Below are 20,567 nucleotides of genomic sequence, written 5' to 3' on the forward strand. Positions count from 1 at the left end.
GCAAAGAGAGATTTCTTCGCCGGCGCTTGTAACCTTTTCAGCCTCCTGCCATTTGAGAAGCTGTTATTCAATGTCTCCTGTGTCAGACGCACTTCTGGGTCAGCTGCTGGTGTCAGAACAGCTTGTGACCCTGCCCTGGAGCCGTGCTGGAGTTCACTAGGTTGGTCTTCTCTAGGAACGGTGCCAGTAGGCCGCTTATAGAGCAAGGAATATCCTTGGCAGGGTTTTAGAATGGTGAACTAACAAGCCCCGTTTCTTGTGGCCCAAGGTGTTGACGTTCTCTGCTAACTTTAAATAAACCCATTCATGTGAGTGCAAGCAGCTGAGGCAGAGGGTTGTAGTTTTCCTGGTTGTTTTGACAGTGCTTTCCTTGCAGATCCCAGCAGGCTCTGTTTTCCAGGTGCAAGGCAAGGCAGTGGCACCCGGTACAAGGCGTTGCTAAATCCTTAACGGTCCTTCCCTGGCGTGGCTGGGGTGGAAATCCATCTTCCCAGGTGGCATTGCTGTAACACTGGGAAGGATGTTGGGCAATTCCTAAGCTGCATGTGTTGGCACCACGACTCTGAAATCACTCTCATAGGAAGGCATTTTATAGTAAGTCGTAGGTGCTTATTCAGTTGCAGCCTTTTGCCTCAATTCCTTTCTGTGTCGGCTAAAAATTAGTTAATGGAACCCACGTATTTTAAAGATTGGGTGTGTTCTTGATACAGGACTACTCAGAAAACTCTAATCCAGTTTTGTTCATTTGGGATTGATGTAGGTTTCGAAGGGAGACTGAATTGAGACTATCAGAGAACTCAGAAATAAGTGTTATTCTTAGTCTCAAGTTCTTTTTATCTTAGAAACTTCCTTAAAGTGCCTTTGCTTTTTATAGTTTGTCTAACAAAAGAGGACAAAATCAGAAAGACTTTGGTAGAAATTGCTAAATAATGCAGTACTGCAGAATATTAATTGGGTGGAGTGAGAAGGAAAAAAACAGGAGAAAATAAAACTCGTATACTTTTATTTTAACTTTTCATTTTTTCTAAGAATGTTTTTTTCTGTCATTAAAACTGGTAGTTTTATAGTTTCCTTGAACTGGTTTGGTTGGGTTTTGCTTTCTTTGACTTGCTATGAATGGATTTCTTTGTTATCTGTGGATTTTTCTTGGAGTATTATGAAATTTACGACTTCTGTTCCAATTTGAATCAAAATAATACATTAAAAATAACAAAAATTTTATCCTTTATGGTGTGTGTATGGATTGTAGTTGTGTTGAGAGTGTCAGCAAGATGGCTTTGGTTCAAGTTCTGCTGTTGCTTTTACTTTTCACTCAAGGACCTCTGATAATTGTATTTTAAATCCCCTGGAGTTTTGGGCTTTGTGTTGCAGTTTGGCTACTGGCTTATTAGTTTTAGTATAACCTTTTAAAATAGTATTTATTTTGCCTGTAGACTTGTCCCTGCTTATTTTATCGGGGACAGAATTTGTGGTCCAGAATACATTGCAAAAAAAAAAAAATCAGATATTTGGTTTTGAGGTTTATATTAGAATATGTCCTTTGACCTTGTCTTGACCACGTTGGGTTTTCCAGTTTGGAGTTCTGGAATTGTTGACTGAGAAACAGGACGCCTGGTTATTCCTCTGTCTCCTTTCCCAATGTGCTTTGTTGCCAAGACATTTCTTGTAATCTTTGCGTTTGCGTTTACAAATTGGTTTGTTATGGTGAAATTAATTCAATGAGTTAATGAAAGAAAGTCAGTATTAACACTGTACCATCAATATACTTAAGAATACTTTTGTCTTATGCTCAGGATGTGGCCCAAATTCAGAAATCCAGAAATCTACTGAAGTTTGTGATCTTAGAGGGCTCTGGTATCTGGATTTAGGTTTTTTTCCTCAACAATCTGATAAAGCCCCAGAACATTAGGCAAACTTGCTGTCCTAGAAAACATTATACTGTACTTTTAATCTATACTCAGTTTACTCGGGCTTGGAAGTTCCTATTACAAAATAGTGTTGTCTTCTCCCTGTTGTTTTTATAGAGTTTCTCCTGTTTCTCTTATTTGAAGATGTTTTTTGGCTGCAATGGCCAAACCAACCTCTGAATATTGCAGTTTATTTTAGAAACCTGTCAAGTCAGGCTCAGTGACTTCTTAGAGGGAGTTGTCACATAAAAACATTAGAGTTGCTGGATGTGCTCTGTCATTAAAGAATATTCTGTTTAAAATGTTGTCAAATGCTTACTGTGCAGTTTGGGTCCAAATTCTAGAAGTACTGGAAGTTATTCATATTTTAGAAATACAAGGCCAGTAATTGGATATTCCTATTCTGAACAGGAAGACATAAATAAGAGCAAAGAGTTTATGCTAGCTTGGGTTTGTGCTGGGATTTTCCATTTCATCTCTGTTAGAAACTCTAGGGCTTTTATATAAATATATTTATCCCTGTCTGAGACATGTGCAACTTGGTCAGCTTGTCTGTCCAGGAAAGAGTCTGCAGTAAGATGGGTATTTCCCTGTTGTGGCATTTTAAAATCTAGTTCAGTCTGCTTAAGATATCCCAGCTGGCAATAAAGAGATCTCAATTACTGTACTTGGCATTATTTGCTGAATGAGGTAATTCCTGTCCTAATTTCTCTGACTTGACCATGAGACTCTTCCATAGCAAATGCCTGCTTTATTTTCTTAGCTGGAGTAGCTCATTTGTTACTCTAATGCTTTTGTCATTGTCAAGAATAAGATGATGAGGGGGGAAAAAAACCAACAGAGGAGAAAATTACAGCAGTCAGCTGTTATAGAAAGTGATTTTTCCACATTCCCATTCCTGGTGGAGATTATCAGCTGACCATCTTAGAGCAAATTTTAGCAACTCTGTCCAGCTGATGCCACTGTGCAAGTTTTCTGACTGTATCCTTCATCTCTATGTCCCTCCCAAGAATTCTGGGCTGACTGATGAATTTTTGGAGACTTTCAAGCATCTGTGTGGGAAATGCTGCTGTTCGGAGGTAGCATCACCAGAGATACTTGCCGGTACTTTGGCAGGACAAAAATCAAAATTCCATGGCCAAAAAGAATTATCTGGTGCCCAGCAATTTGCTTTATAATGACACATGAATCCTTTGCAACATCCAGTGACAGCTGGATGAATTTGGATGGTAGTTTTGATGATGATTTAAGCTGGATTGATATGGACAATGTAGCCTCCATCAACTCTCCAACTCTTTCCCAGCTAAGCATTTCCCTGTGTGTGTCCTGTCCCTCTGTTCCATAGGGGCAGATGTGTTAGGGCAAAGATTCTGAACTGGGGAATCTGCTGGGACTCAAGGCTGGTTTTTCCCAGGAAGATTGATTTGGGATTACTGAGGCCATACAACTTGTGAGTTCAAAAACGTTTCTGCTTTTGTAGGTTAGGAAACAGCAGAGCTCCCGGAATGAGTAGTCCTGAAAGGGAGGTGGGAGAGGCAGTAAGTGTGAAGAGTGCTGTTTTTAACGTGTTACACTGCAGCCTTGATGTGGAAGAAGAGGCTTTGTGGCAGAATATTTTTGGATTAAGCTGTGTTGGGTCATTTCTTTCATAAATCTACATAAAAATTTGATTAAAGAAAACTGACTTTGACACTAAAACCCAGAAGCCAGAAAAACAAGCGACTTTTTACTTTAATCTCTGGAGCTATACGGGGGAGCTTTTCAATATTTATTGCACCATTTTTTTTGAAAAATTCTCTTTTCTAACAAGCAGTAGTAACTCAGTTAGGCCTCTGACCCTTTTCCCTTTCCCCTCACTGGCCCATATGCTCCTGGGTTTCCAGATGAACAAATATAGAAGTGTTTCAGATACGCAAATCTCCCAGGAGCTCCTTCACCACGGTCACCTGACTGTGCCAGAGCTGAACACTTGTGCTTCCAAGTTGTTGTCAAACTGATAATTTATCTGAAATGGGCAGAGGCCCAGCAATGCCTCCAATTAGACTTGCCAGGAAATCTGGAGGAAATGGAATAGAGGGAAGAGACTGAATGGAAGAAGATTTTTATTTTCCAAGATCACTATTTGCACTCCCTTTTTAGGAGGGGACCTGTCTGTTTACTAAAAAAAAAAATAATAAAAAAATCTTGATTTGCTGTTTAAGAATGGTTCTCATCTGGCTGTGAGTTTGTCTCCACGTTCTGTTTTTTGGAAGCAAAACTCTCTAAAATCTACCCAGGCTTCCCCTTAGGGAAATACTGACACCTTAATTCTTGATGTTCCTGTCAAATAGCTCTTTAGGAGAATTGTCCTTGTGTTCAGTGACATGAAAAACTTTCTGTATGACTGTAATGTGAACTTCTTAAAAAGATTTACTAAAGCTTTTGAACTTAATTTGGAATACAGATGGAGAGTAAGAAGAAGTTTAAGTCAGCAGTTAACAGGAGAATCCATACCTTCTGCTTAAAATGAATTGACCTAATTTTTTTTCTTAGAGCACATAAACACTAGAAAGGACCAAATAGTAGCACATCTTGGAAAGAGGCAGGACCAAAAAAAAAAATCCTCCTTGTAAAAAAAAGTAAGGAAAAAAATGCCTGTTGGTATCTCATTGGAGACCTAAGTAATGTTGTAGCATTATTATTATGTAATGATTATTATTCAACCTTCTATGATTTTTGAGGTCCCTTTAAATGCTTAAATCAATCTTGGAGAGTTCTGAGTGCTTTTTAGACAAAATAATTGTGCTTTTTAGAGCAGGATTTGCTCAGGCAAGAGGTTAAGCCTCCATGGTTTCATTCATGGTGTGCTGTAGAACTTGTGTAATGTACTTCCTTTGACACAGATTTCAGATGCCAACTTCTTATTTTTTAAAACAAATATTGGTCACTCATCCAACTTGTCCTCTAGTTTTAGGATATTTCTGTGCTTTGCTAGTTCCCTGTAGCCCCAAACATACTGGCATGATGATGTTCCTTGACAAACCTGAAAAAGTACCAGTTTCTGTTACTTGTCAATGAAACCTATTTTTCCATTTTTCTGCTGAATTTTGCTGGGTGACTTCGGAAAACTTGGTAACCAGTGTCTTGACTGGTCCCTGGCTTTTTTGTGTGTGTGTGTCTGTAAATAAAACTCACCCTTAAAATTTCCTTTGTGTGGCTTTTTGTCCTTTTGTCTCAGTTCTGTGAGTGCTTTGTTTGCTTTTTTTGTGTGTGTCTATATGTGTGGTTTGTGGTGATGACAATGTTTTGGAACCATGCTGTGTTGGCAACCGGGTCAGAGAATAATACTGGTGCAAGTTCTCAGGTTTGCCTGTAGGAGTGGCTGGCAGGTGGATTTCAAAGACTTTCAGGAAGCAGAAAAGAAAATTTCCTGCCCTTCCAACACCTGGAAAAATCTTGATGGACTAGCAGGTTTCTACTTAAAGAAACACTAGGGATAAATACAGTTAACTTTGCCCTTTCTAGCAAACCTAATTGCATGTTGTAGTGAAGTACCACAGTTTTCCACCTCCAAATACAACCCAGCATATCCTCTTTAACTCCTCCCTATGACGTGATTTGGCTGAGTCTTTGTTTGGCAACAGCATGTGGGTTTCTCGTCAATCATTCTTCATGATATAGTTCTGTATTTTCCACACATCCTTCCAGGAGTGTACTCCTCAGAATCACTTCCACATGTGAGCTTTTCATTGCCTTCCACCCTTCAAAGGCGTGCTCTTGTAGTTCCTGGTGGCTTCTTGTGTTGTGTTCTGCTTATCTTCAGGGTTTTCACGTTGCTATTTTTCAGGCTGTAAACATCAGTCATCTCAGTGCAATTATATTTGATGGTTTTATTGCCATTCCAATATGGAGCAATGTTTCCTAAGCATGACTTCCCTGCATGTTGAATAGCATTCATCCAGCTCCTTTCTTGACTGTGCTCCTGTGTATTGGAGGTGGATTAAACTTTGATGTTGATAAAACAGCCTTCTATAAAAGGGGTAAATGTATTCAAAACAACAACTCACCAACAAAATAAGTGCTTTTCAGACTGTTTCTTGAATCCTTCTGTTGCCCTGTGGACTTGGTGGGCTTATTCTTGCTGTAACATCCTTTAGGAAGTTGACCTGTGTGCTCGTGTTCAGGTGTGTTTGAGAGGTAAGTTATAGGGACAGTTACTGGTGAGTTTGTCATCTCTGCCCCTCCATTGTATAGTGCTGGCACTTGTTTGACTTCCTGAATCACCTCACTGTGGTCTACTCAGACTTGTAGCTTTTTTTTTTTTTTTTTTAAATTACCTTTTTATAGGATTAGTTCTAATCTATTTTGGGGCTCTGAAAAGCTCACTGTGGGTTTTGTAAGCGCCAGTGCTGCATGGGAGTGCACAGCTGAATGCTGAAGGCAGGAGGTTAACAACTCCTGCAGTTACAAAGGGCAACTGATAAACTAATAAAACTAGTAAAAAAGTGTGAATTCTGCCACATGAGTCTCCCAAAGAAGAGTCTGTGCTGCACTGTAAAAATTCATGTAGCCACATCTTAAATAAACTGTCAAACTGGTTCATACAGTTGCTGTGTGTGATCTAAGCAAGGATTAGTCAGCAGCCTTGTTTCTGGCCACTTCAACTTTGAGCTTGACTTTGATGTTACATCAGTCCGGTTCTGTATCCTGTGATGGCAGAAGAGACTCTTGCTGGTGGGAGAGTCAAGGGGCACAGGCTGGTCTGTGATCACTCCAGCAGGCTGTGTGAGAAATCCATGTGCCATTTCTAACACTCGTGTTCCTTTATATCATCCTTACAAGAGGAAGTGACTGAGGGTGGGAGGGCTTTGTTGACTGGCAGTTCCCAGGGCAGCGTTGGAGAGGGAGACAAAAGAATTTGTAGCTTGGTTAAACAAGGATATGGAGCTGGATTCAAAGGTAGGTTGATCTGTTTATGATGTTAATTATGTCATAACTTTAATACTTTCCTGGTCTTGATAAAGTGTTAATAGAAAACTGAAGAGAGTTCAAGGAATGAGCTCTTTTGCAAACATAAGCTTGCAATGTGAAATGAATGGAACAGAACTAAACTTAGTTAAACAAGGAGAAAGCAATTTACTGGATTGATCCTTCAGCCAGTGACCCTGATAAGGATATCTGGCAGGAGAAAATGAAATGAGGTTTATTAGCTGATAGATGACCTAGTGCAACTCAGGCTAGAAGGGTTGGCAATTATGAACAAGAGGAACTAAGCTTTGGAACAGGGAAGGTGGGAGGCGGGTAACAGATTCTTGTAACACATCGCTTCTTCCAGGATATCTTTCTAAAGTAAACTTTGACCTGAATTACAGCATATCAGTTTGTTCTATAAAGCAGCAGATGAGGTTGCCTCCTGTTGCAGCAGAGGAGATCAGAACATGTGGTTGTGAAAGGGAACAGATATGCATGAATCCGATATCGGTATTAGGGTAAAACTTACCTACTTATCTCTGTGACACACTGTGTTTGAGCAGAAGGAAGCGAAAGGACATACAGCTTGTACCACTCTGAGAAGGAGAGGGAGGGTCAGAAAGACTCATAGCAGAGGGAGGACTATCATAGAGGCTCTTGCAGCAAAACAACTTAAAAATTAAAAGGTTAAACATACTACAGAGGACTCTCATGTTGTTATTCTGTAAGGCATAGATACAACGTAATACCTAAGAGTTTTGTTCAGCAATGCTAAAAAGCAAAGCAAAACCTCACTTTTGGGCTGTAATCTTAATAATTGAAGGCAGCAAAACATAACACTTCTCTATTTTGAAATAAGAATGTCAAGTTTTAGTACCAATGATTTGTATGAGAAGATAATTTCAAGCACTGCTACTTGAGGGAGGCAAAAGAGGACCAGAAACCTGAGGAGCTGGTACTCATATTTAGGGAAACAAAGATGTATTAATTTAACATGAAGATAATGAGAGGACATTTACATTTGTCAGTTAAGTTATTCAAAGTAAATATTTTCAGTTTAGTCAGTTACTTCAGAATTTATTGAATATAAATTTAAGCTTGTACATGTAGAGGCAAAGAATAAATTCAGTGCATATGGAAGAGGAGACAGAACCCTTGAAGACAGCTGAAGAGGCTCTAGCAGATTTTCTTTAAAAAACATGGCACTTGAGCACCAGATGAGTGACTGAGAAAAAAACACATACAAAAAGGATATGTAATTCTCTGTTAAAGTCAGGGCAAGATAGTGCATGAGACTGTAAACCATGTTCTGAAGTGAACATTGCAGAAAAATAGGAAAAAAGCAAAAACTATATCTACTGTGTAGCATGTGAGCCTCTGAAATATGTGATTCTTTTCTGTTCTAAGCATATTTGCCTAGTTGGGTTTTTCCTTATGTGTAATCAAAGGTCAAAGGCTGGACTCGATGACCTTGGAGGTCTTTTCCAACCGTAATGGTTCTATGACCTGGAACAGTTTCCCTTCTTTGCTGGCTCCTTTGGCCTCTTTTAAGAAGATAATTGTTCGCTCTAGTTGATGATTTGAAATTCAATTTCCTACTGTAGTAAAGACTTGAGGTGAGTGGAGAAGCGTGTGCATGAACTGAAGTGCTTGGTGAGGTGAGGCAGGGACTGCCACTCCGGGTGTTTGTTTTGGGTGGTTTGTGCCTGCTGACTTTTCTGTGGCTCCTCGTTCAGCACTATTGTTTCTGGGTGCTGCATGGGAACTCAGCTGTCTAAACTGGATTTGAAATTCCACTTATGAAAGTTGGTTTTTATCAGAAAGGCTATTTTTTCTGATAAGCTGAGCTTTTACACTGGCCTTGCTAAACTCCTAATGTGTACTGACTCAGTTTAAATGTTCCACGTGGTGCTGAGTTGTGTTACAGTGATTACTGCAAGTGGGTTAACTTAAACCAGAAGGGACTTAGAAGGGTTTTTTGAGGATGTTGTATATTTTACACTTTCCCTATGGGCATTCCATGTAATCATACTTGTAAGTAAAAGTTTCTCTGAATGCTTAGCAAAAGAACATTATCTCAATTTCTAATACTGAAAGAAGGCAAGAGTGACCATTGTGTGCCATAACAAAGACCCAGTTCCTGTAGAGTCCTGTCTGGAGCAGGGCTGTGAGTGGCTCTGGATGAAGAGTTAGGATTAGGGCCAACAGTTACTTTCAACTCAGGGACTTCCCAAGCCAGATCTGGTGGTAACCCTCAGCAGAATTCCTGTCCATGAACTGGTCCTACCTCTCTGCAGAAACCACATGGACTTCCAGCCTTCCTGTTATCTGGCAGGGAGTTTCCACAGCCTTCCACCTCATGTGTGAAGAGCTGTGTTGTTTTGAGCCTTTCAGCCAAGCTTTGTTGGATGTCCCTGTGACATTTGATGATTTTGTAGGCCTTGGTCCTCTCGCTTTTCTAAGCTGAAGTGTACCAGCTCACTTCATTGTTCCTTAAGCAGAACTCATTGCCTGTCTTGTTCTGCTGGGTGAAACTAGAAAGTTTTCCATTTTCTAATAAATTTATTTGCTGGGAATTTGTTGGATGATATCCAAGCCATCCTCCGTACTGTTCAGGAGCTGTAAATAATTATGAGCATTTGTAAGTGGTAACTAAGGGACTGCATTATTAATATTTGGCACAAGTCTCCTACTTGCGGAAATAAGATCATCTAAACCTACTTAAATCTTTTTTGTGTTGGCATGTGGACTGTCTAGTGATCCTTTCTAGGTCCACTGGGATCAGGGTGCGTGGGTCGTGGAATGTTCTCTTTTGGAATAAAACAATGGGTTGGAAAAACTTCTGGTTGCAACTGTTAGTCAGATGTCCCTTGGTTCTGTTTTGTATCCTCTCTTCCTTAGGAGGGGAAGGGGGATGTTGCATGGGTGGATCTTTGATCCAACCACAAGCAATCATTTAAAAAAAAAAACCAAATCAAACCTGCAGCCTTCATTTTTATGAAGAGTCCTTTTGTGGTATGTATGGCTGTGGTTTATTGTGGTGGGATTCCTCAATTGCCCGTGTTTTGTCTTGACAGGATTTTTTATCTCTTGTTTTTTGTGTGTGGGTTACACACTGTTCTTCCCCACTTGTATTTCCGTTGGTTTTTTTTTAACAGTCAAGATGTCTGCATAGCATAAGGACCCTATTAAGTGAATTCCTGGTGTTCCCTGATCATTCCTCTGCCTTTAGTAAGGGCTGTCATGATTTGGGAATGTTAAAACGTAATAGTACTCATTCAAACTTGTCTGTTGATTTAAGTTAAAAATCGTAGATTTAAAAGCCTCTCTGGAAAAATGCAAGTCCGAGGCTTGCATCCAGCTGTATCTCTGGCAGCCAAATGTCTCAGGTTTGGAAATTTGGTGGCTCTCAACATCGGCATTGATATATAAATGCACGAAAAAGGACTATGTTGTATCAGCCATTTCTGTAAAGGGCTTTCCTACTGCTGCAGGCCTTTCTCAGGAAAATAAAGCTTACACTCCCACTGAAGCAGTGACTGCAGAGTGGATAGAAATACTCCTCCACTGTGTCTGTGTGCTCACAACTTGTCATTCACAAAAGAGCAAACTCCTGAGCAGTGAAAATGTCACAGTGCAGGTGTGGATCAGTGGAAAGCTTTCAGCACACCTTGTCTTGCTCAAACCATGGCGGGATTTGGATGTTGAAAACAAATCCTGCAGGAGTGCTGTAAATATCTTGAAAGTGCAGAAGGGCTGTCACAGGGGTATTTTAACCACCTACTGTTGTTGAAAGGGACTGTTCTACCCTATCCCCTCTTCTGACACGTCTCATCTTTGAGCTGCTCCTGGGTATCATCTGACCTTTCAGCAAGAGGGTTGAGATTTCTAACCCCCCAGAAGACATTGCTTTCTGACAGGTTTTTATTCAGCCTGATGAATTCAACACACTCTGTACAAACAGGCTCCGGGGACTCCGGAAAAGTCTCTGCTGGAAGGGAAATGTGGGGGAAGAGTGACAAGAGAAGGAAAAAAGGGATAAAGCCTTCCCTTTGGCACTAAGATGTTACATCAGCTGTTCTGTGGAACTTTGCTGGGAGGTTTTTAACAGCATCTTCTGCTTATCCTGAGCTAGACAAATGCAACTTTCTCAAAGCCATATAGCTGTTACTGAGGTCCTTGCCAGTGTGCACATGAATGTAAGAGACAGGAAATGTTCTGCGTGGTTTCTCCCCGAGCGATCACTTGATTTGCTCCACCAAGTCTTACTTTGAGTGCTGTAATTTGAAAGCCTCAGAAACAAAAATGTCCTACATGCTGTGTTTAGGGAAGTGCACATTGTGGAGTGTCTGGGGCTCACCTTGGAGATGTCACATTGCACAGAAATTCCAGTTTACTCAAGAGAGGAGGAAACATAAAAAGTAGGTAGTGCTGTAGTAGAAGGATGTCACTCTAGAGTTCACTGTATGGTGCGATGACACATCTAACTTTACTTTTAATGTCCTGTTAAAGGATTTCTTTGAGTTGTGATTTTGGTTTCACAGTCACTGGAAGCTGGTGGACATCTGATGTGGGACTGCAGGGAGCTGTCCTGCTGTTCTGCAGCAGTGCTAAGAACTGCTCTGGGCTGGATGGGGAGTCATCAGCTACAGCAATTCTGCTCACAATGTGCTGTATCAATATTAGTGCTGGCCCGGGGGCTCTGGGGAGCTTGCCCTGCTTCTCATATCCACCACTGCTGCAGTTCCAAGTGCTTTGTGTGACTCTCTGAGGAGCAGAGTATCGAATAATGCCCCAGTGTGAGCTGTCATAGCTCGGAAACGCTGCCTTCCTCAGCCTCAGCAGCAAACAGCTCATTTAAAAACCCGGATATCAGGCGTGGGGGAGGTTGTTACTTCAACAGGACTGATAATGGCATGTATACCTTTTCATCATATTTGTGGCTTTGCGTGGTTTCCACCGAACATACAAGGGCTGAATTGTCGCAGTGTCACAGTTTTCTGTGGTTTGGTTTGGATTTAACTGGCAAACAGTGTGACTTCAGGAAACCAACCCGCTGAGCTTATTTATGTCAGTGTTTATTGTTGCTCCACCAGCAAAGGGACTCCAGGTGCAGGGTGAGGCGATTTCCATGAGTGGGTGCGGGGAGAGGTTATTTTCTAAAAACCTGAAATCCGTAAATAATTTTAAATTGTAAATTCTTCTATTTCCACACATTAACTTTGTTGACTTAATACATACAGTAGCTATGCCATCTTCATATGTTCTTAGGATTTCTTTTTTTTTTTAGCAGATTCCTATATGCTCAACAAAAAGCTGTCATGCCCTACTATCCAAAAAACAGTGGTGTATTGGGAGAACGAAAATTAAGCTGAGCCTCTAACGTGGTACTGAAATAGTCTTAAGGAAGAAATATTGATGTTCCTATGGGTGTGATGCATATGTGTTTGACAGCTGATTTTGTGTGAAGTCCAAAAAAGCTTTTAAGAAAACCAGTGGGGAAAAAGGAACCTGCCAGTAATATGTGGGCTGGAGGCTGCTGGAGTGAGGAATACCCCAACTTGGTTCCAGGCAGAGTGAGAGTATCTTCCTTTTCCCAGGACTTGCTTGATGGAAAGGGAAGTGACAGCCTGTTGGCTTTTCTTTGTCGGGCTGGCGGTGTTGGGACAGCTCCTTCCAGGCAGATGTGGAATTCAGCAGGACCAGAGGGAGTCTGCAAAAACTGGAAATGAAAGTATCAGCTATAAATAGAGCCACCTATAAGTAGAACCAACCTCCTTGTGACATTTCTACCCTTTTGTGTCAGTGTTTTGTTCCCTGAAGATACAAAGTATGTGGTTGTACTTTGGCAGTAGATCTCTGAATGAAAGACCTCACATGTACCAAGTGCCTTTGGATTTGTTGTAGTAATAATGTGACTGGAAAACAGAATCAACTTAAAGCAGTATCTCTAAGAGTATTTGGATCAGGTGATTCAGCTCAAAACAAAGCTCAGGAAACTGGGATTGTCACCTTAATAAATGCACTTCAGAGGCTAAAAGAAGTGTGCAGTGGTTCAGCCTATTCAGCTGAGAAATGGCTAACATCCCATAATGCATAAACTTTAAAAGTCAAGTGAGAAAATATTACTTGTGTAGTATTAGTCATGCCAGGGCTTGAATATCCTGTCTAGTTTGGATGTCTACAATGCTCCAGTAAGAGGAGGGGAGGAGAAAAGTGAAAACCTGGCTACAACCAAGAAGGATTTGGTGACGGGAAGCTGGAGTAACTAATGAAGGACAAAAATAGTGCTTTGGCTGTGAGAAGAGTGAATCGAGTTAAAGCTTGTTCCCACTTGAAAAATTTACATCTAGACATCCTATTGCAGGTTATTTTAAAGTACAAGCAGTAATTATAAGGTTGAGGAAGAAGCCCTGGATGGGATTCTGTGGTGTGCCAAGTCACTGCTGGGACTGGGTGGGTGTTAGAGTGGGATCTGACATAGAGCTTCTACCTTCGGGGAAGTGTTTTGCTAAACTGCTGTTTCACATGGATACCTTTTAAAAGGTGCATTTCTTAGAACTTCTGAGAGGATTTTGCCTTCCTGCCATTGAAAGACAGCTTTGGAGATTATGAACCACAGGAAGTGAGGATGTAGGAGCTTCACTGAACTGTAGTAAGGAAGTTAAAGTGCCCAGATCATATCACAGTTATACCTACAATGAACAGTTGGGCTTTGGGACATTTATTCATCAACTTTAGATATTTAACTGCGTGAAACGTACTTATTCATTTTGGGTAACTGAAGGGTTAAGATATCTTTAAAACTTGTATCTGAAGTATCTGTCTGCTAGAAACTGGTGCTCATATTTAGGAATTGGATGAAATCTGGAAACAGAAAACTGCATGTTTTGGACTGCAAGTGCAAAAAGTGGGCATTCCCAGCTGTGAGTCCCAGATGTGCTGATTTTTAACTTCCTGCTGTTGGTGTGACATGAGGAGTGAGTTAAAGAGCTTACCTACTTGTTATCTTGTGTGCTTCTCCTGCTCCAGAAACGTCAGTCCGAGTTGTGTACAGTCCTCTTACGCAGAAATTTCTAATCTTGTGAAAATTCTGCCTTTGAAGGCGGCTTTACAGTGCAGCACAAGATAAGACATTTTGTTGACAGATCAGAAGTAATGTGTACAACTTGGGAGACTTCACAGAACCACTGGCTCCTCAACTGAGAAGGTTTTGTTGTTTTTTGGGTTTGGGTGTGTGTTTCCGATCAAAGCGTGCTGGAAGTACATGAGCTACTGAAGAAATCAACAATAACTTTGATTAGGGTTTTACTTTGAAGCCCATTAATGCTGGATAATTGATTTACTTGCATGGTAGGATAGATTTCCCTCTGTCTTTCACACACCCCCAGCCTCCCACCCCCTCCAAAACCCTTGGGGATGGCAGAGGGTTGATGAGCAAGGATTGCATTCAGTGGTTGTGAAACTGTATGTCCTTCATGTACTGGAGGCTGGACCTGACTTGGAAACTCAAAACTTCAGCTAAGTTTGTATTTCAGTAATTGAGGGAGGAGACTTCATTTGTTGTGTTTGGTTTTTTTTTTTTTATTATTTTTTTTTATTTTAGCTGTGAGTCTGTCATTACTAAAAGAACAATTGATTTTGATGTTAAATGAGTTGAGTTAGATAACTGGCCCAAAAGACTTAAAATTTCTGTTGTCTGTAAATTTTAAGTCTTCTCATCTTCCCCAGTGTTGAAAATGTAATACCTTGTTTCTTCCCACACATACACAAAATCTTCTGAAGGATTGGAATAAATGAGAATTAAATACAACATCCTAATGTAGATGTTATGAACTTACTTTACCAGCATTTAACATCAGTGGACCCTATTTTTAATTAAAATGTAATTTTTATATTTTTGAAGTAAAATGTAATGTAATTTTAATATAAAATGTAATTTTATAGAGAGATATATTTATATTTATAGATCTATTTATATAGATATAGATAAAACTTATATTACAGAAATTCGGGGGTGCTGTACTGAACAATATTTCTGAAGCATTTTCTTAAAATATGTTGGTTTGGGCTTGTTGGGTTTTTTAAATAATTAAAACACTTCTGAAGTTGAACTCAGTTCTTTTCCTGCAAGCAGCTGTTCTCAGAGTAACTGATTTTTATTCCGTTTTGGTCGTATCTGTTTCCAATAAAATCAGTCTGGATGTTCTTGATAATAGGACCTGTTGAAATAAGACATCCAGAGGCATGAAGGAGTGTTCTGACTGAGAGTGGATCTTTGATAGTCACACCTGGGTGTAATTCTTGGTGTAGTTTTTCTTACTCTTCGCAGGAGCTCGGCTGTTACCTTACGCAGGTTGCGTGACAGCCCTCCATGGTGTATCCATCTTGACATTTGAGATTAAATATCAACATGTGTTCCTAGAATACCTGTGGTGTTCTCAGTGTGTCTATAAAATATCACATGGCACCCAGTGAGATGTTTACAGAGCTCTGAGGAGAACTCAGTGGTTCCTGCTCCAAGCAGAGACGTCTGAAGCGCTGGTTAATCTCACTCTGTCCACTGGGGCTGAGCTTAGGAATTCCTTCAGCACCAGTACAGTTGTACCCAGTGTCTGTGCTGTGAGGACTAGTATTTGTTACTCTCAGAAGCCTGTAGAGGGGCTACAGTTTGCTTTATGTGTAGAAATTTCAGAAATCCCTTCAAACCTGGTCTTCCAAGAAAGGCAGGTCCCTTTTTGTTTTCCCCGTGGAAGCAGTTTCTTGAAACCTGAGGAGTGCGTGTACTGGCGGATTGATCATTGGAGCAGGCCAAATTCCTTTGGTTACAGCAACATGTTAGCACTGATTTCCAAGTGTGTGCATCACCACCTCTTCACAAGGGCTTGATTAGTTCCCTTGTGATGTTTCCTTTTGATGGCTGCCCAAAATGAAATATGTGAACAGGCCAACATAAGCTCACTTCAAAGAACGAGAGCTCAAAGAGTCTAATCTTGGCTGACGAGAAGCTTACACCAGATCAAGCTTTCAGTAATGGTTGCAAACTAGCAAGCTTTGTAGAAACACTCTTGCAGCTGGGATTCACTGCCTAGGTGCAGAGGCAAACAGCCTTGAGATGTGAGAGGAAATGGAATCCCCTGTGTCTGAGGGTCAGCTGGGCAGTCAGGATGCTGGTTCTTACGAAGGCTCAGCCTCCAGATGTGGTGGCTGTTCCGTAGCATTGTGTGTTAGACCTTGAGCTGTACCACCAGGAGTAAGCACCAGTCCCCTGCGAGGGAGGGAAATGCTTCATCCATGGCACAGACAGGTGGTCTGAACAGGTTTGATTCCTGGAAGGGACATGAGTTGGCTTTGGATTTGTTCCAGTTTTCATCTCCTGCTGTGAAGATGGTCTGTATCTCCATCCTTGAGGCCTTCCCGTGGGACTGGATCAGCCTTGAAGGACACATTTATCTGAGCATGAGCTGGGATTTTTGAAGGTTGTTAAATCTGTTAAGTTCTCTTTCAAGAACCTGTCTGTTTTCCTTTCCTTCCATGCTGTCTGAAGCTCCATACTTAGAGGTGCAGACAATCCAGCTCCGGGGAGGAATGACTAATACACCTCATGAGCGTGCTGCCAACCAGGGGGATCTCTACAGGCCAGAGGAAAGAGTCACCAGGAACCTTATAAAGAACCTTAAGAAGTTAACAAAGGGAAATATCAAGTCCTGCACCTAGTGAGGAAAAGCCCCATGTCCCACTACAGGTTAGAGACTGACCAGCTGGAAAATAGCTTGGCAGAAAAGATCTTGGTGGTTCATGAGCTGGCAGTGATGCCTTTGCAGCAAAGAAGGCCAACAGCTTCCTGGATTGCTTTAGGAGTCGTGTTGCCAGCAGGCTGAGGGGAGTGATCCTTCCCATTCACTGGGCACTGCTGAGACACTTCTGTGTTCTGGGTCTAGTTCTGAGCTCTCCAGTGCAAGAGAAGGTTGTTTTAGTTACCACTTATCCTTGGTTTTGAGACAACAGAGAAGTCCTTCGTTAAAATAGCTGGAAGTAAAAGTTTTAGGTACTTTCCCTTATAAACAAGGAGATACAGGAACTGAGGCCCCTCTTGATCTGGAATTCTCAGTGTTCTGAGAACGAGATAAAATGCAGCATATTGTCCTGTGGCTCCATTGCCACTCTGACAGTCTGGAAAACTGTGAGTTGATGCCATGAGATGGCCTGTTCCACCTTTTCTCAGAGACACTGCTGATGAACAGGCATTTTCAGTGTGGGGAAGCACATGGACTGTATATTGATCTATTGAGAGACTGCATGTGGAGTTTATCTTCTGTTCCTTGGAGACTTTTTCCCCCTATGTCAAAATTGTTTATCTTGTAGCTTTGTGGCTCGTTTAAATTCACAGGCTTCTTCCCTCCAGCCTGCTACTTTTTCCTTAGGAAACATGGAGAGCAGCTGTTGGAAGACAGAGTGGTTTGAGCAGTCTCTGCCTTCCCCAGAGCAGGGTATTCCTCTTGTGAGGGGCTGGGGGAGCTGCAGGAGGATTTTGCATCACTGCTCTGCGTGTGTGGTAGGGTCAAAACATGAGCTACTGATCTCAGGAGGAGTTCCAGAGCTCAGATGTGGATCACAGGGTGCCAGGGGCTGGTGAACATACTGATGAATGAGTGGTAAAAGGGTAACCTCAACAAGCAAACCAGGGTAAAATCACTTCTTTACCCTAGAGAGTGAGGTGAGATGTATCTGCATGTGAGAGGAAACCACTGGGCTTTTTGTCTTCTGGGAGTACAGAGTGTTCTTGCAAATAGTATTGGGGAGCTCAAGGAACATAAATGTGTCATTAAAACAAAACAGTATCAATGTATTTGGAAAATACAAAGCATTCTGACAGCTGCTCCTTAAGTACTGAAGGAAAAGGAAAATACCACTGCTTTAGTTCAAAGATCTTCCAGTGATTCCAAGGGAGTATTCCATAATAAAGATTCTGATGTAGGAACTGCTTGTTACTTGCAGCAGCCATGCCCACGTATGTCTGTCTGCATCTTGAAATCATCACAGCGACTCTTGCAGCCGAAATCTCCCCCATTATTGAGTCCATGAGCATCTGGAGCCTCCAGACTTCTGCAGCACCTCTTGAAGTGCTGTTAGTGAAGGTAAATAACCAGTTTGGTACTAGTTTGTGCTGTGACACTGAACTCCAGCGATGGAATGCTGCTGTGAAGGGAAGTCGATGATTTCCTCTCCGTAGCTGTTTTTGCTTCAGTCCTCACACGCAGGGACAGTGAGTATCTTCTCAATTGCTTCTTCAGGAAACCACACCACGGTTTTCCTCTGCCGTTGCGAAATGGTGCTTTTTAAAGTGTGAGACCTTTCTGATCCATGAAGTCATGAACTGCATCTCTCGTACAAGAATATGTTGGAGATGGATGACTCTTGCCTAGGGGGAACCAAAACTGATGGGCCTTGTGTAAAGAGGTCTTGACTCCCGGGTGGGTGCTTGGCACATGTAGTTGACCTACTTTAGCTCTGACCTTGATTTGCTCAGAGGTGTTTATGTACTCGTGATCAGCTTTGCTGCATGATTAAGCTGGTCACGTGTTATCTAACTTTTTTTTTTTAATGAGGGATGAACAGTAAGATTTCTTTTTACTGTCTCATTAGCCTTGTTGCAGGAGATTGGAGAAAGATGGAATGCAAGGAAGGGGAATCCCGAAGGAAGTAGAGTCCCAAACAGGCTGTAGAGAGAAACTGTCATGAGATACAATGACAAAATATCGTTTGATTCTCGTCTACAGAAGAATTTAATCAGGAAGTGGACTACATGGCAATTTTTCAAGTAGGTCTCTGGAGTACTTTGGCAACAGGCTTGGCATCATAAATGGAAGATTTGAACTTTGCTTATATAGATATGGGTAACTTTTGCATTCCTTCTCATAGAGAGTTTTTTTTAGCCATTGAACATCAAGCAACTGGAGGCTGAAAAGACAGTAAAATATTCAATTTTTCAGAATTTTAAGAGAACCTTGCAACAAAACACTTCTCTGAACTGTTCACTATTTAGTGGGGCATGCTGATTTTTGCTCTGATCATTGGGTTGACATTTTCTTAACTTTAAACCTCATTTCAAGAGACATGCATTGTTCTTAGCTCCTGTAATGCTGAAATGTAGGACTGTGATTGTTAGAACTGGGATGAGCACTTGGGACATGGTAGAGAAAGGACTGACTGGAAAACAAATTGAGAATTCTGCTTTTTATGTGTGGGTTTTTGTTTTTTTCTTATATGGTCAAGACTTAAAATAGCTGCTTTGAAACTATCAAAATAGACAGTTATAGTTTAAAATAGCAGCACAGTTGAATGGATACTTAATTTCAAGATCTTTCTCTTCTATAAAACTGATTTGAAATTTTTGTTTGAGATGAACAACAATTTTTTTTTTAGCATTACTGCACAATGACTCGTGCAGTGTTCTGATTATGAAGCTAAAATGCTGACTGTTGCAGGCAGTCTTAAAGGGAAAGGACTGTGTTAAACTTACAAATCCTCCCCCCCCCTTTTTTAATTTGGTAATTTCAGCTCATCCCAACCTTTTGTCTGGGTGGTCCATGAAATATAAAGCAGTAAAATGTGAGTTCAACAGGTTCTCTCACATATAGAGGTGTTCAGAAACTTGTGAAAGTTAATTGTGGGTGGTTGGGTCAGAAATTTCAGGAAGTACTTGTTTCTAGCATTGTGCAGTGCTTGGGGTTTGTGTCAGGTTCCAAGAGGGAATCATAAGTTGTTTGCTGTGGCAGTGCTCTTACCACAGGATTCACAGGGCTTAGCCAGGGGCCACACTAAGTTTAGCCATAACTAATTTCTGCACATCAAATGAGGCTGGAGATAATGTTTTTGGTCTAAACCAGGCACAGAGAAATGACTGTGGTTTAACTGGTAAAGCAAGATGCAGTAATCTCATACCCCACAGTAACATAATTGTGTCTAAAGCTGTTGGGCTGCTTTGGGTAAGAGGAACAAAGCAGACAACAAGGAAAGGGAGACACAGGGAGAAAGCAGGGCCTGGTCTACAAGTAACTGTATGAGTGTGAAAGAAACCTTTGTAAAGCAAGTGCGATTATGGATTCAATGGCAGTTTATGATTTGACTTAAATTTGTACTGATTTGGCTTTTGTCAGTGATCTTCTGCTTTGGCCTCTTAACGTGCATGAACCAACATGCCCAGACATTCTCAAAAATGGAAAAGGAGGTTATTTGGGAAAGGACCACAGAGAAGTCGTTGGGTGAGATGGATGATGTGCCCCCAGGAGAGTTTGGAAGCTCTGCTTCTAGAACAACAGTGATCCTGTTCAGAAGTTGGTGGTGTGAAGGCAATGACTTGCCTGACCTTAGACTGAAGAGCTGCAATCCTGACTTATTACCATAATAGGACCAGTGAATTAGATAATTTATACTTGTGAATGTCTGAATTTGCTATTCTGGCAGCACTGGAGAACATGACACCATATGATTTTGGATTTTGTGAGGTTTCTGTTGGCTTATAACTCATAACCTGTCTCTATGTGTGATTGAGTAAAATTGGTTATAATTTGGTCATGTTGACAGAACACTGGTTGGTTGACTTGTGAGCTTCTGAGTGTCGTGGGAGCTGCTTGTTCTGTGTAACTGGGAAGTTCTACTGTTGTCACAGGTTGGAAGGGCAGTCAGGATGTTCACAGGTGCATTAAC

General features: G+C 41.2%; 1 protein-coding gene across 10 annotated transcripts in view; it reads left to right on the forward strand.

Moving 5' to 3' along the window:
• BMAL1 (basic helix-loop-helix ARNT like 1) overlaps positions 1-20,567 on the forward strand; it is a 51,083-nt gene that overhangs the window by 3,678 nt on the left and 26,838 nt on the right. For 4 of the 10 annotated variants that reach the window (XM_051803816.1, XM_051803821.1, XM_051803824.1 and 1 more), the window contains exon 1: positions 18,425-18,678. The exons of 5 other annotated variants lie outside the window; for them this stretch is intronic. The gene's annotated coding sequence lies outside the window, so the exon portion shown is untranslated. Of the gene's footprint in view, positions 1-18,423; positions 18,679-20,567 lie in introns of those variants that run through there. One more of the 10 variants, XM_051803823.1, reaches the window with a different exon arrangement.

This window comes from Manacus candei, unplaced genomic scaffold (assembly GCF_025592945.1).
Source record: "Manacus candei isolate 608988 ecotype Guabito, Panama unplaced genomic scaffold, ASM2559294v1 h1tg000060l, whole genome shotgun sequence".
NCBI classification, from domain to species: Eukaryota; Metazoa; Chordata; class Aves; order Passeriformes; family Pipridae; genus Manacus; species Manacus candei.